The sequence below is a fragment of the Ornithodoros turicata genome, chromosome 8, assembly GCF_037126465.1.
Source record: "Ornithodoros turicata isolate Travis chromosome 8, ASM3712646v1, whole genome shotgun sequence".
NCBI classification, from domain to species: domain Eukaryota; kingdom Metazoa; phylum Arthropoda; class Arachnida; order Ixodida; family Argasidae; genus Ornithodoros; species Ornithodoros turicata.
In genome coordinates this window covers 22,709,077-22,720,206 of record NC_088208.1, presented here as the reverse complement: position 1 = coordinate 22,720,206, position 11,130 = coordinate 22,709,077, and the positions used below count along the sequence as shown (strand labels likewise).

Sequence of the window (11,130 nt, the reverse complement as noted above, 5' to 3'; positions counted from 1 at the left end):
GCAGAAAAGTGAAGGAAAAGCGGTAAAGAGAGGAACAAGGAATGACAACAACAGCGCGTAATTTCCCACCTTTTATTCAAAGAGAACAGTGCCTTAAAAAATGCATTAACGCGTGGTCGTCACGTCACACATTGTTCTCGCAAGGAAAACATCCTCGTATGCGCTTCTGTCAGCTTTGTACCAAACGTGACATGAACGAATGCTGGGTACTGGCCGCAGCGACGACCATTCGGTCTGTTTCGATTCCCTGAATGCCGCCACTTCATGTGCAGTAGTTAAAGTAGTTAGTAGTTATAGTTACTACTGTAGAAGTAGTTAGTGGCCATCACTGGAAAATGCACCTAGTGAGCTTTTGCTTGATTTTGAATTTTCTTCTACAGGACCATAACGCTCACAAAAAAATTCCAGCAAAACTTCAGACAAATGGCTGCCAGTCTGCAAAGTTTGGGGTTGGCAAAGCCCAGTTTTCTGTTTTTAGGGTGCGATCGAAATGTGTAACGTTTGCTAGATTAACCCTGTATAGAACTATATTGCATTAGTCGTCGTTTATAAATTATAGCGCGCTCATCGTGCGATGCTTGTAAGATCGATGAAACTTCCCACTCACCATTCAAATAAAGTTGTTGTTGATGCTTGCAAAACAAAGCTAGGAGCAACAGAAAAAGGATACTGCAGTTTGGCCCACGTGCTCCTATAGGCATTGTCCAAAACGGTGCTCAAGTCAGTACCAGTAGTTCGCACGCAAGATTCTCAATACTCATTCAAATTCTGCGTGTGCAGCCAGTCCCAATACTTGCCTAACATATATTTACTCGCATACGTAATTAGCGCATTTTTTTTGCAAAAAACCTTGTACCACAGTGAGTGCGGTAATTACGCGAGGAAAAAATTGTCTCAACACTCGAGGTAGACTTTCTTGTGATATTCAGACGCATTCGAGTCGACGTTCGCGGAGTCATGTGCATAAAAACAGCACGAAACAGGTACACAAGGTGTTTTTTTCTTTTTTTTGCATATCTGGACGTTGTAAGCCTCGATCTTTTATGGAGCATGATAGTTCGAAATTCGATTCGGCGAGCTCTTTGGAGCCCCCTTAGAGGGACCGCCGCATCCGTGCCGTCGATATTAATATTATATCAATATATAATCGATATCAATATCATATAATATCATAATCGATAATAACGTCAAAAATCCGACGTAAATTAGTGAAGTATCGTTTCTGTGCAATTTGATGTAACGCATGGCAAGCGCAGACGCCGGGTGCTGAGAGTATGCCGGAATTCCCTCTGCATACCGGTTGAGAAAGCGGTGCATCTTGCTGAGCGCGAACAACTCGAGACCACGTATTTGAAAGTGCCGCGTCGTCTGCTAAACTACAGCGCGTTGCATATTTTGGGGCGCTGACGTTGCTGTTCGCTCGCGCCACCACAGTCCGCAGAAACAGGTCCATATCGTCCCTCTCAAGAGTCGGAGAAAGGGTGGTAAATTTGTGGTTCACCATGCAGGCGCTGCACTGCGTGCCACAGTTCTGAGGAGAAAAAAAAAAGATTACGGGACGTTTACGACTCGTGTACCGCGAAGTTCAGCGTCAGCTGTGCGTGTGGTGAATTGAGGCCGGATGAAAGTGTGCAGACAAATTGATTTAAGCGTGAAGAGTATTTCATTTGCGGTCGCTGAAATGGCTGGCGAGGTGTGTGGTGTCCTGAACGAGGGGGCTGTTCTGGAACACCAAGTCTATGCGTGAGCCATGTCTACTGTGGTTGGCGGATGTCGCTGGTCAGCGGAAGGTCCAGTTGCTCGGACATATCACTTAGGAAAGTGGTGTTCATGGCCAGTGAAACGTCCACGTTAAAGTCTCCGACGACTCGAAGCTTGTGCGTGCGGTAAGGCGCGAGTACATACAGGATGAAGTCGCGGATGCGTTCCTGCGCGGCGCGAGGCGAGAAGTAGCACACAGCCACCACGAGCCCTGTGGGAAGCTGCACGGCACAAATTTCTCCGACGTAGCCTCCAGAAAGGATGACCCCAAGTGATGTAGCCAGTACTCCGGCACGCAGGTAAATGGCAACTCCGGCCGCCCGCTCGGTTGCCCTTGCCCTTTGCCACGGCGACGCGCCCCGCAGCAGCACTTGAAGCCATCGACTTGTATCTGTCTCTTCGTCTTCATCCACGTCTCGAAAAGACACAAAAGTCCATGTCTTACGGAGGACATGGTCGTGTGCAACGTCTACTGCGTGGAGCTGTATACAGAGCGTACATTTAGGGCTGCGAGTGTCAACGAGTGGGGCTTGTCTAGTTGTTCCACGCACTGCGTAGTGATTGTGCGCAGGGGGTGCTCATGCAGTCGATGAAATTCGTCCGCCAAAGTCCTGTCGATATTCGCCTTTTCGTGATATAAGTTGAAGTCATTGCCAGCTTACTCAGCTATCTCACTTTCCATAAATAGCGGTTGTAAACTGGAGGGATTCTCCTCCTTACTCCCAGAGCTGAGCGCACATGCTGTAAGTGTTTTGTGCGGACATGCGAATACCGACGACGCCGAGGCGATCGCGGGAAAGTCTCTACTATAAATAAACTGTAAAACACACTTCTACGTGTCGTAGTTTGCGAGCTACAAACCCTTAAAGAAACCCCTGCGCCGATCGCTGTCGTCAGTGGAGAGCAAGCCCCAGCACTACGCTACGTATGCGCATGTAGGCCAGCTGTCTGCGTGCGCAGCTCTCCAGCTTCCCTCTCTCCCCTATTGCCCGTGGAGCGTTCATTGGCCCTATATGCTATATAAGGGGTGTTATGATAGTCATCGTCATTGGCTCTCGGAGGCCCACGATCGTGGTCCGGACTGCACCATGGGCCGACCGTTCGCATTCTCCAGCTGTTCTCATCCTGAAGCGTATGCTTGGCCATCATCATCATTCTGTCATCATTAAAACGTCCGGAGCTCCTGCAAAGCCCAGCCTATCGTCGTTACTCTGAGGGGGAATTGCAACCGGGAGGGTGGGTAACAGCTGAAGGCGAGGCGCACGGGATTTCTTGCGAAGACCCCCCTTTTGTTGCTGCTTTGTGAATCGACAGACACTTTGTCACGTCGTTTCTCGAACCTTTACCATCTCCGCTGCACCAGATACAACCGGTCGTAGCGTATTCGTACTGGTTCTCACAAGCACGTGACCTCTCCCCGTAATGCCATTGCCGCCAATGTACTGCCTGAGCTGTGAAGATATCCCCTTGTATTTTGCAGCTATTGTTCGCGGCTCCGATATGCAAGGTAGCTATCTGGAGTTCACGTACACTACATGCATGCAATTTTACATATACAGGTTGTTTCAGTTAAATCCCCGGGCTAAGTGATCCGTGAACGCAAATCCCTGAATCAAAGAACTTTCTCTTTTACAAGTATCTGGCCAATACCACCTACAAGCTGTGAACCGTGTGAATGAGTGGCAGGCGCCCATTTAAAAACCCATTTTGTGAAAAACAACTTCTAAACACGACGAGAAACTGGGCTAGTTGGTGTGAATGCATGATGAGGTAAACACGGCGCAAAAGACAAAGGGACAGGACGAGCGTCTGCTCCTTTATCCCTTTGTCATTTGCGTCGTGTAGCAGGGCGCCGTCGGCATTAAAATTGGTGCTACCCCTTTTGGGACCTTCAGCGACAGCTTTTAGAGAAAAATCTGCCATCGAAGCAGGTCATTTGTAGTATTAATTGGTTTCGGTTTACATGTTTTTGCCGCGGCTGGTCGCGGGGAAGCGCAAAAGGACACAACTCATTGGTGGATAAGGGAGTGGAAGAGCGTCCTTTTGCACTCCACACCGCGACCAGCCGCGACAAAAATACGTAAACCGAAACCAATTAATTACTGCAACGAATAACCCACTTTGGAGGCAGATTTTTATCTAAAAGGTGTGCACTGGAGATCCCAAAAAGAGTAGTACCCATTTTAATTCAGACGGCACCCCGCTTTAGAAGTTATGTCTTTCACAAAACTCATCTGAATTTTTATTTAAATAAGGAGCACATCCCACTCATTCACACAGTGTGCAGCTTGTAGGTAGTATCGGACAAATACTTGTAAGAAAGAAAGTTATTCGATTGGTGCACCCGTTCACGAATTATTTAGCCCGGGGATTGAACCGAAACGCCCCATACAAAGTGCCATTATGAATCAGCAAATGAATGTGTCACACTTGCCACCCCTTACATGAACCAGCCTCACATGTCATCTTTTTTTCTTCAAGTTTCTCATCATGCTTTACATGCAAACATGTATAAAGCTTGTGTCCTTTGGATACCATAAATAAATGTGGGTGAGCAATGTTGATTTCCAAGAAAAGGACCTCTAGACACACTGCTCATGCCAAACCAATATTTCGCATCCAGGCATGATGTACACACGCACTTGCTACCACCAGGGCAGCAGTTTGTTGTACGAGACTTCGAAACAACATTGAAAGCTTCCAAGTGACCCTTGCGGCGGTTCTATGTGGCTGGCTGATACCCCCTGATTCACCTGAAACAAAATTCCTGTGCTCGTACATGACTACTTAACCGGTACCAGTTTTCTGAGTTTTCAATAGTGTCGCCATCTTCAGTTGGCATTCTATCCTACCTGAATGTGAATAGGATCTCCGTCAAACTCTCGTGGTAGCTACTTCGAGCCCCAACCAGGTGAGTCACAGCGACCATCCGTTGCAGGCAGGAGAGTCTTGTTGTACCTAGATTTCCGCTAGGAAGTCTGCCTCGCATTTCATCCATACCTATAGCAGGACGTTACATGGTACCTCTGATTCCAGAGCAGATAATGTAAAGGTACAAAGAAAGCAGTGTGCGTATTCCTACAGCAAAAAACCCTACAAAAACTATATCGCAAAGTAAGAAATCGTAAAAATTAATGTATAAAAACATAAAAATACACAAATAATAATATAAAAATTCATGAATAAAAATTTATCCATGAAAAAGAAAAGTATTTGACACAAGGTGTTTCCACGCTGTTGCAGTTTACCTTCCTACGATTTTTCTACAGGTATTCAGGCCGTCCGTCAGGCAATCTCTGGTTATATGCATGGACAAGTTTTTTAGCTCGTTTTTATTCTTCCCACACCCACCCTAAGGGATGAAGTCAAACCTCATCTATTAGGAAGGATGGCAGCTGAGAAAAGTACGATCCTGAAGGCTTACCAGCAATGTATGGGTGACATTCCTGCACAAGATGTTGGTCATCCTTGTGGGAACCCTGAACCCATCGCTGCAGGCAGGTCCTCCAGGTTTCGAAGAGCTTCCGAAGCTCACTCTACAAGATTCTTCCTCTTTTTTTCCTGATGTAGCACGAAGAATAATTCACAAAAGTTACACAAAACAGAAACCATAATAACGTTACCTCATCATGCTTTCAACAGCTGGCACACAGGTAGTGTTTCCAGGCAAGTCTTCGATCGTAGGACCTTCAGATGTAGCGACGCGTCGATCTGTGATGTTCAAGCGCTCTCTTCAGCACTGGTGTTGAGCAGCGGCTTGGAGATGACTCCCTGCAGCACGACTACTTGCACTATTGGTCATCTGTGAGCTCCGCACGTGCAGTGGAACCACTTGTACACACGACGATCAGATTGGTAGGCTAAATTGGGGAACACAATATTTCTTCACGAGACACACAGCTATGCACGACCAACAACGTACCAGCTGCCAACATTTTTGGTTTGCTCGTCTGCACGCCAATGCTTTCCTTCAGAGGGCACACTTGGATTCCTACGTCTGCACACGATATGAGTTTGGGTGTGCTTGCGTCTTCCTGTTAACATTCGTGCCTTTGTAAGAAGTTCCTGAAAACAGGTCGCAGCAGTAGACTCTATACCCTCTTGAAATGGATCATGCGGATCAGCAAAGCGCTGCTTTGAAATTAATGTTCCATTTCGAAAGAGTCCGTCAAAGACTGCGAAAACTTACCGTTTGTGTCTCTGTTTCTGTTTCTGTCCCCGTGGTTACAGTGCCGTTCGACATATCAGGTGAGGTGTCAGTTCTTTGCCGTTTGCTTGGCTGGCTTGTGCTCGGCAGATTCAGCGAGGGCAGAGCACCCGCTTTCAGATGATTCAAGAACAGCATGCCAACCGATTTTGTCGCAACGGGGTTATGTTCGTAGTCGCTCGGCTTGAAATGGAGACTGCATACTCGTACATTGGAACTGGGAGTGCCGCGTTTCCAGTTCATTATTTCGAGCCACTTGCTTCTCGCTGGCTCTCTCCGTGGAACATTGTGGAAGTGCAAGCCCGGAGCGCTTGTTTTGGCTCTGTAATTTACACAGCCTCGAATACTGCACGGCATCACTGTTGGTTCACGTATCGCTACACTACACAGTACTACCTGGAAGGACGAAGGACCGAGCAAAGCACAACCAAGCAAGTAACAAGTTCCAAGGTTGTAACGAGGAAGTGGAACCGTGGAACTGAACAAGCAGCACGCGAACGGTACTGTGCCAGCCCGGCAAATTAGAATTTCCCTCACTGACACATGAAACTGTACTATTTCTATTGAATTTTTCCAAATTCGCTGCAGAAAAAAGAAGCGTTCATTTCTTTTATTTGAGATCACGTTTGGTTCATTTTACACTACAACATTACAGTCGCCGTGCACGTTTCGACGATTAAGTCAAAGTCGATGCCAAATCAATCCAAGTCTTGCCGAGCGTTGCTGAGAGGCGCGGGAGATACAAACTGGTAATTGAAGCCGAATTTTCATCTAAGCTGTGTCGCGCTTGATCATACGAGGACGTGTCAATCATTTAATACGTTTATTACCTCGTATCGCGAGAGTTCACTTTAATGACGTTCACTTTGTACACTGATGTTCACTTTGTTGTGTACAGCGCAGTTTTGGTGCAATCGCAGCAGGCGCGGTTCTAAACCCTCACAGGGTTCTTCATCGAAGCGGGGGAGGGAATAGGAGGAAACCTAATGTTTAAGCTAATTATTAGTGAAGAGGGGGGGGGAGGCGGTCGCCCAACCGCCCCCTGGATCTGCCACTGAATTGCACGCGGTTATATTCACTCCTTCTTTCATACGCGTTTATTAGTCATTTTAGAGAACCTCCGCTCAATATTTCGTTTTGGTTGCAGCGGTTTGTACGTCGAATACCATTGGTTCCTGCCATGGGGTGGTTTCAGGGGTTCAAACACCCCCGCCCCCGAACGCGTACCTTTGGCAGTGCATTTGGAAAAGGGAAAGCGGGGTGTGGTCCTCCTCTTGATGTGAGCTCCCACTAAACCTTGTTCTTGCCCAAGAACGCGCGAGACAGGTCTTCGGTCTGCACGGTCTGCGCCAGTGCGCACCCTCCAGAACCTCCCGCCTTCTTTCCGGGATCATGTAAAAGCAGTGTTGTACGTAGCGCCGTTACTAGTAGCGGCGCTACCGTATCCGTTACTTTTTTCGGTAGCGGAGTAGAGATCGCGCTACCTTTTTAAACTGGTAACGAAAGAAGTACTTCCGCTACAAATTTGCGGTAGCGCAATCTTTGAGCGCTACCGCTACTTTCCGAGCTGGGGTTCGCGACAACACGACTTCGACCTATCATCAAACCTCCACTCTGCCTGCCTTCGATCAAGCTGCCCGATGTCACAACTCATTCTGGGGAGAGCGGGCAAATAGCCGAAAGGAGGGCACAGAGGCCGTTATCTTACAAAGAGGATGTGTCATCCACGTGTTCCCTATTTGGGATGAACCTTCTTGAAGATTTGGTGCATTGTCGGAGTTGTCTGCAAACTGACGTCACTCCATTCTGGAGCCGTCCTCGCTAGCTATGAGTCATGACATTCCACGTGACATTGCACCACGTACGCTTAGGTGCTTGACAATTGCCATTTCTTGTCCGCTGCAATGGAGGGACCATGGCCTGCTACAGTACAAAACAGTAGCGTGGTGTTCAGATGTCTACTATGCGCCTCGGTGGGAAAGCTTTATCTGTGCGTCAAGGAAGTCAACGTTCAATTTGAAAAAGCACACCATGGTATGTTTACCAACTTCTCGTTCCGGGCAATCCGAGTTCTTTTTGTGACAAAGCTGTTGAGCCTTTTATCGGTAGACTTGCTTTGTGCTTTATTTGCTTTAGAGGAAGAGAAAAAGATATGCAGGATACCGAGTAGGCTTTAGTAAATCTGTAAAAAAACGGTTTTCAAAATTTTAGCCTTCAGGCAACCTACGTGTAACCTCCATTGGACGTCGATTTATTATTTTGAGATATTGTTTCATTTTATTATTTATTATTTTAAGACGTTTGAGGTACGTCATCAACGATACTGTTTCTTTCTTTCCTAAAAAGTAGCGCATGAAGTATCGCGTTACTATTTACGGGTAACGGTAGCGGTATTCCGCTACTTTTAGGTACGTGTAACGCTATCGGGATTTCGTTACTTTTTGCTCAGGTAGCGCGTATCGGTATTGCGCTACCTTTTTCGGGTAGCGGGTACAACACTGTGTTAAAGAAGGTCTGAGAGTGACGTCACTCTGTGACGCCATAGGAGCCGATGCGTGGGGTACCGCCGCTAGGGTTGCCACCTTTTGTAGTGAAAAATACAGGTGGAGGGAGAGGAGGTGCAATAGAGGGAAAGGAGGAAAGGCTCACGGGAAAGGGAGGTGGGTGAGGGGCGGAAGAGGAGCTCAAGACAATACGAGGAAACGTGTTCCTGTGCCTAATAATAATAATAATGAGTAACTAATGAAACAACTGGTGACTGCGCGGACTTGGGTCTGTGCTCCAGATTTATTCAAGCTGTAGTGGAATGTTGAAGGGAAAAGCCCCTATGAAAGATATTAAGCCACAAATACCGGCAAAAGGCTGCCGGTATCACCTTCCTACCGGCAACCGGCAGAGCGAGCAAATAACCGGCCGTGCCGGTATAATACCGGCCTGGTGGCAACCTTAACCGCCGCTCGGCGAACGGCTGGTCTTCCAATGCGTTCCCTCTTTCTCTCTTTCATTTTTTTCTCAAGATCAGTTGTGCTGTAGTAAAAGTAAACCATCGTTCAGCAAGAACATTCTGCACTCCTGAGAGATTGCATGATGGATTATAGGGACATGAAAGTACAAAAAGCTCTATATACATCACAGGATATCGCACGATACCGTTACCTTGACAGGAATACAAAAAGGCACGAAAACGTAATCTGCGTTTTTAAATTAACGCCTTCTTTCGCTTATCCATCATGAACGCGGCAACGGATAGATCCCGTTCCTTTAACACTGCTTTCATAGCAACGGCATGTTCAATTCCGCGGGGAGAAATTGTTGCGGTTCTGTGCCCGAGATTGAGCAGTGCTAAATGGCACTTTATTGTTCTTTTACGACCATCTATTAGCTGGTTATTTCTATCTACATATTTCGCACGATTCAAAACTATCGATAAATTGACTATCGATACCATCGATAGCCTTTTTTTTTTTAGCTATCGATAGTTTTACGATAATTGACTACCGATAGTGCTGTTCTTTTGTTTTTCTGTGCTATCGATAGCTAGATTTGGTTCTCACTATCGATACCTTCGTTTCCGTCTTCATTTTCGCACTGGCACAGTGACATCGAACACGAATCACGTTCTTTCCGTAAACTCTGTAACGTATGAATGATGCACCGCGAACAGCGAAAGAATGTGATTCTCATCATAAAATCGTATGCACTCAACTGCAATGCCAGTCAATCCACTGCAGAGAGTATCACGTGACCCTGGCCTGCGTTTGGTTTGAGCGGCATGAGAAGCTTGTCCGCGTCGGACGGAAAGCTGCTCTAAGTTGTATCGTAGAACGTGTATTGGAGTTATGCATTTTCTTCTTCTATTTATATCTGCTCCCCCATAGTTTTCTGATAGCCGACTACCGCTATTATCGAGCACTATCGATATACTAGTTCCATTTTCATAAGACTATCGATAGCTTGCATCACTGTATGATCCACTCAAGGAATGTGACAGTCCCTCACAAAGACAAAGAGTGCACACACTCTGCAGAACAAAACCTACTACCACTGTGAATGAACGTACATAAGACGTTCCTTCGCAGAAGAAGGGCAATTACACGGCGAATGCCTTCGCATAGAAGGGGCCCGTAAACATCCGGCTTTCCTTAGATTGAGCCGAATCCCGAAGGAAATGCCTTACTCCAATGAAACTTGCGCGCAAGGAGTCATCCAGGGCACTGCATCAAGCGGGAATTCCTCTAAGTATAGACAATGTTCTCGAGCAGATTACCTATACAGATCTGTACATCTGTTCTAGTGCTTCTTCCTTTTCCTCTGAGGAAAAAAAAAAAGGGGGGGATATGTTTAGTGAAAAAAAAAGAAAAAGAACGGGGAAAGATTAAGAAAGATGAGAAAAGGGGATTAGGTATCTGGTTTCCCGCTCCAGCTCATGCTTTTAATTGTTGACCCCGTAGCTCGCAGCACGACATGTGTAGAAAACGGGTGCCTTGTTACGTGATCAAGATTTGTGTTCCTTGCTTATCGCGATAATACACTGTCTGTTCAAACTTTCGAGTCATTTTCTCTCTCTCTCCTGCATGTAGAAAGTAAACCGTAGTAAAAGTTGTCGTATCTTCTGATGCATAATGCGCGCGCGGAGCAATAGATGATTTCAGAAAATCCCAGTGCTCCTTGCGTAGGCGTTGCATCCTGGGAGATTACTGTAATGACTCGTCGTGGACAATCGGCCGAGAGAGAAGGAACCGAAACTGCTTGGAGACCTTCTCCTCGTTTGTTATGCGCAAGTTCCCATAGTTCAAAGCGGCGCTAAGCTCTCTGGGATTTTCTGAAGTCGCCTATTCCTAGACCTATATAAGATATACGTTCCCAGGATGATGACGTGTGACCACTTCGCACATTGGTCCAGCCCCTTGATTTTGTGTGTGGTGAAGACAAACCGCGTCGTCTGCTACGAATTTCCGCCATATTGACTCCTACATACAGCTCGCGATTCGCTCACAAAAGTGTAGCTATACGCTTACAGCGACACACTACATTTTAGAGTTGAGTAAATATATGTAGCAGAGGATGTTTGAAAAAGTATGTGAAATCGGTACGCAGCATTCATGCATGGTAAGCGTGGGGGTCAATATGGAGACTTTGCGGCATTCGTTTCTACAAAAGGT

General features: G+C 46.6%; 1 long non-coding RNA gene across 3 annotated transcripts; it reads right to left on the bottom strand.

Annotated features, from left to right (window-relative positions):
- Positions 1 to 4,353: 4,353 nt before the first annotated feature.
- LOC135366075 (uncharacterized) lies at positions 4,354 to 6,466 on the bottom strand. 3 transcript variants are annotated; one of them, XR_010414082.1, is made up of 7 exons: positions 6,365 to 6,466; positions 5,951 to 6,290; positions 5,684 to 5,795; positions 5,385 to 5,621; positions 5,186 to 5,322; positions 4,614 to 4,761; positions 4,354 to 4,514 (listed from the first exon to the last, which is right to left on the bottom strand). It is a non-coding gene; the product is annotated as an uncharacterized LOC135366075 (long non-coding RNA). The 3 variants fall into 3 exon arrangements; XR_010414081.1 differs by having other exon boundaries at positions 5,684 to 5,826; positions 5,951 to 6,466; XR_010414080.1 differs by having other exon boundaries at positions 5,951 to 6,466.
- Between the last annotated feature and the right edge of the window lie 4,664 nt (positions 6,467 to 11,130).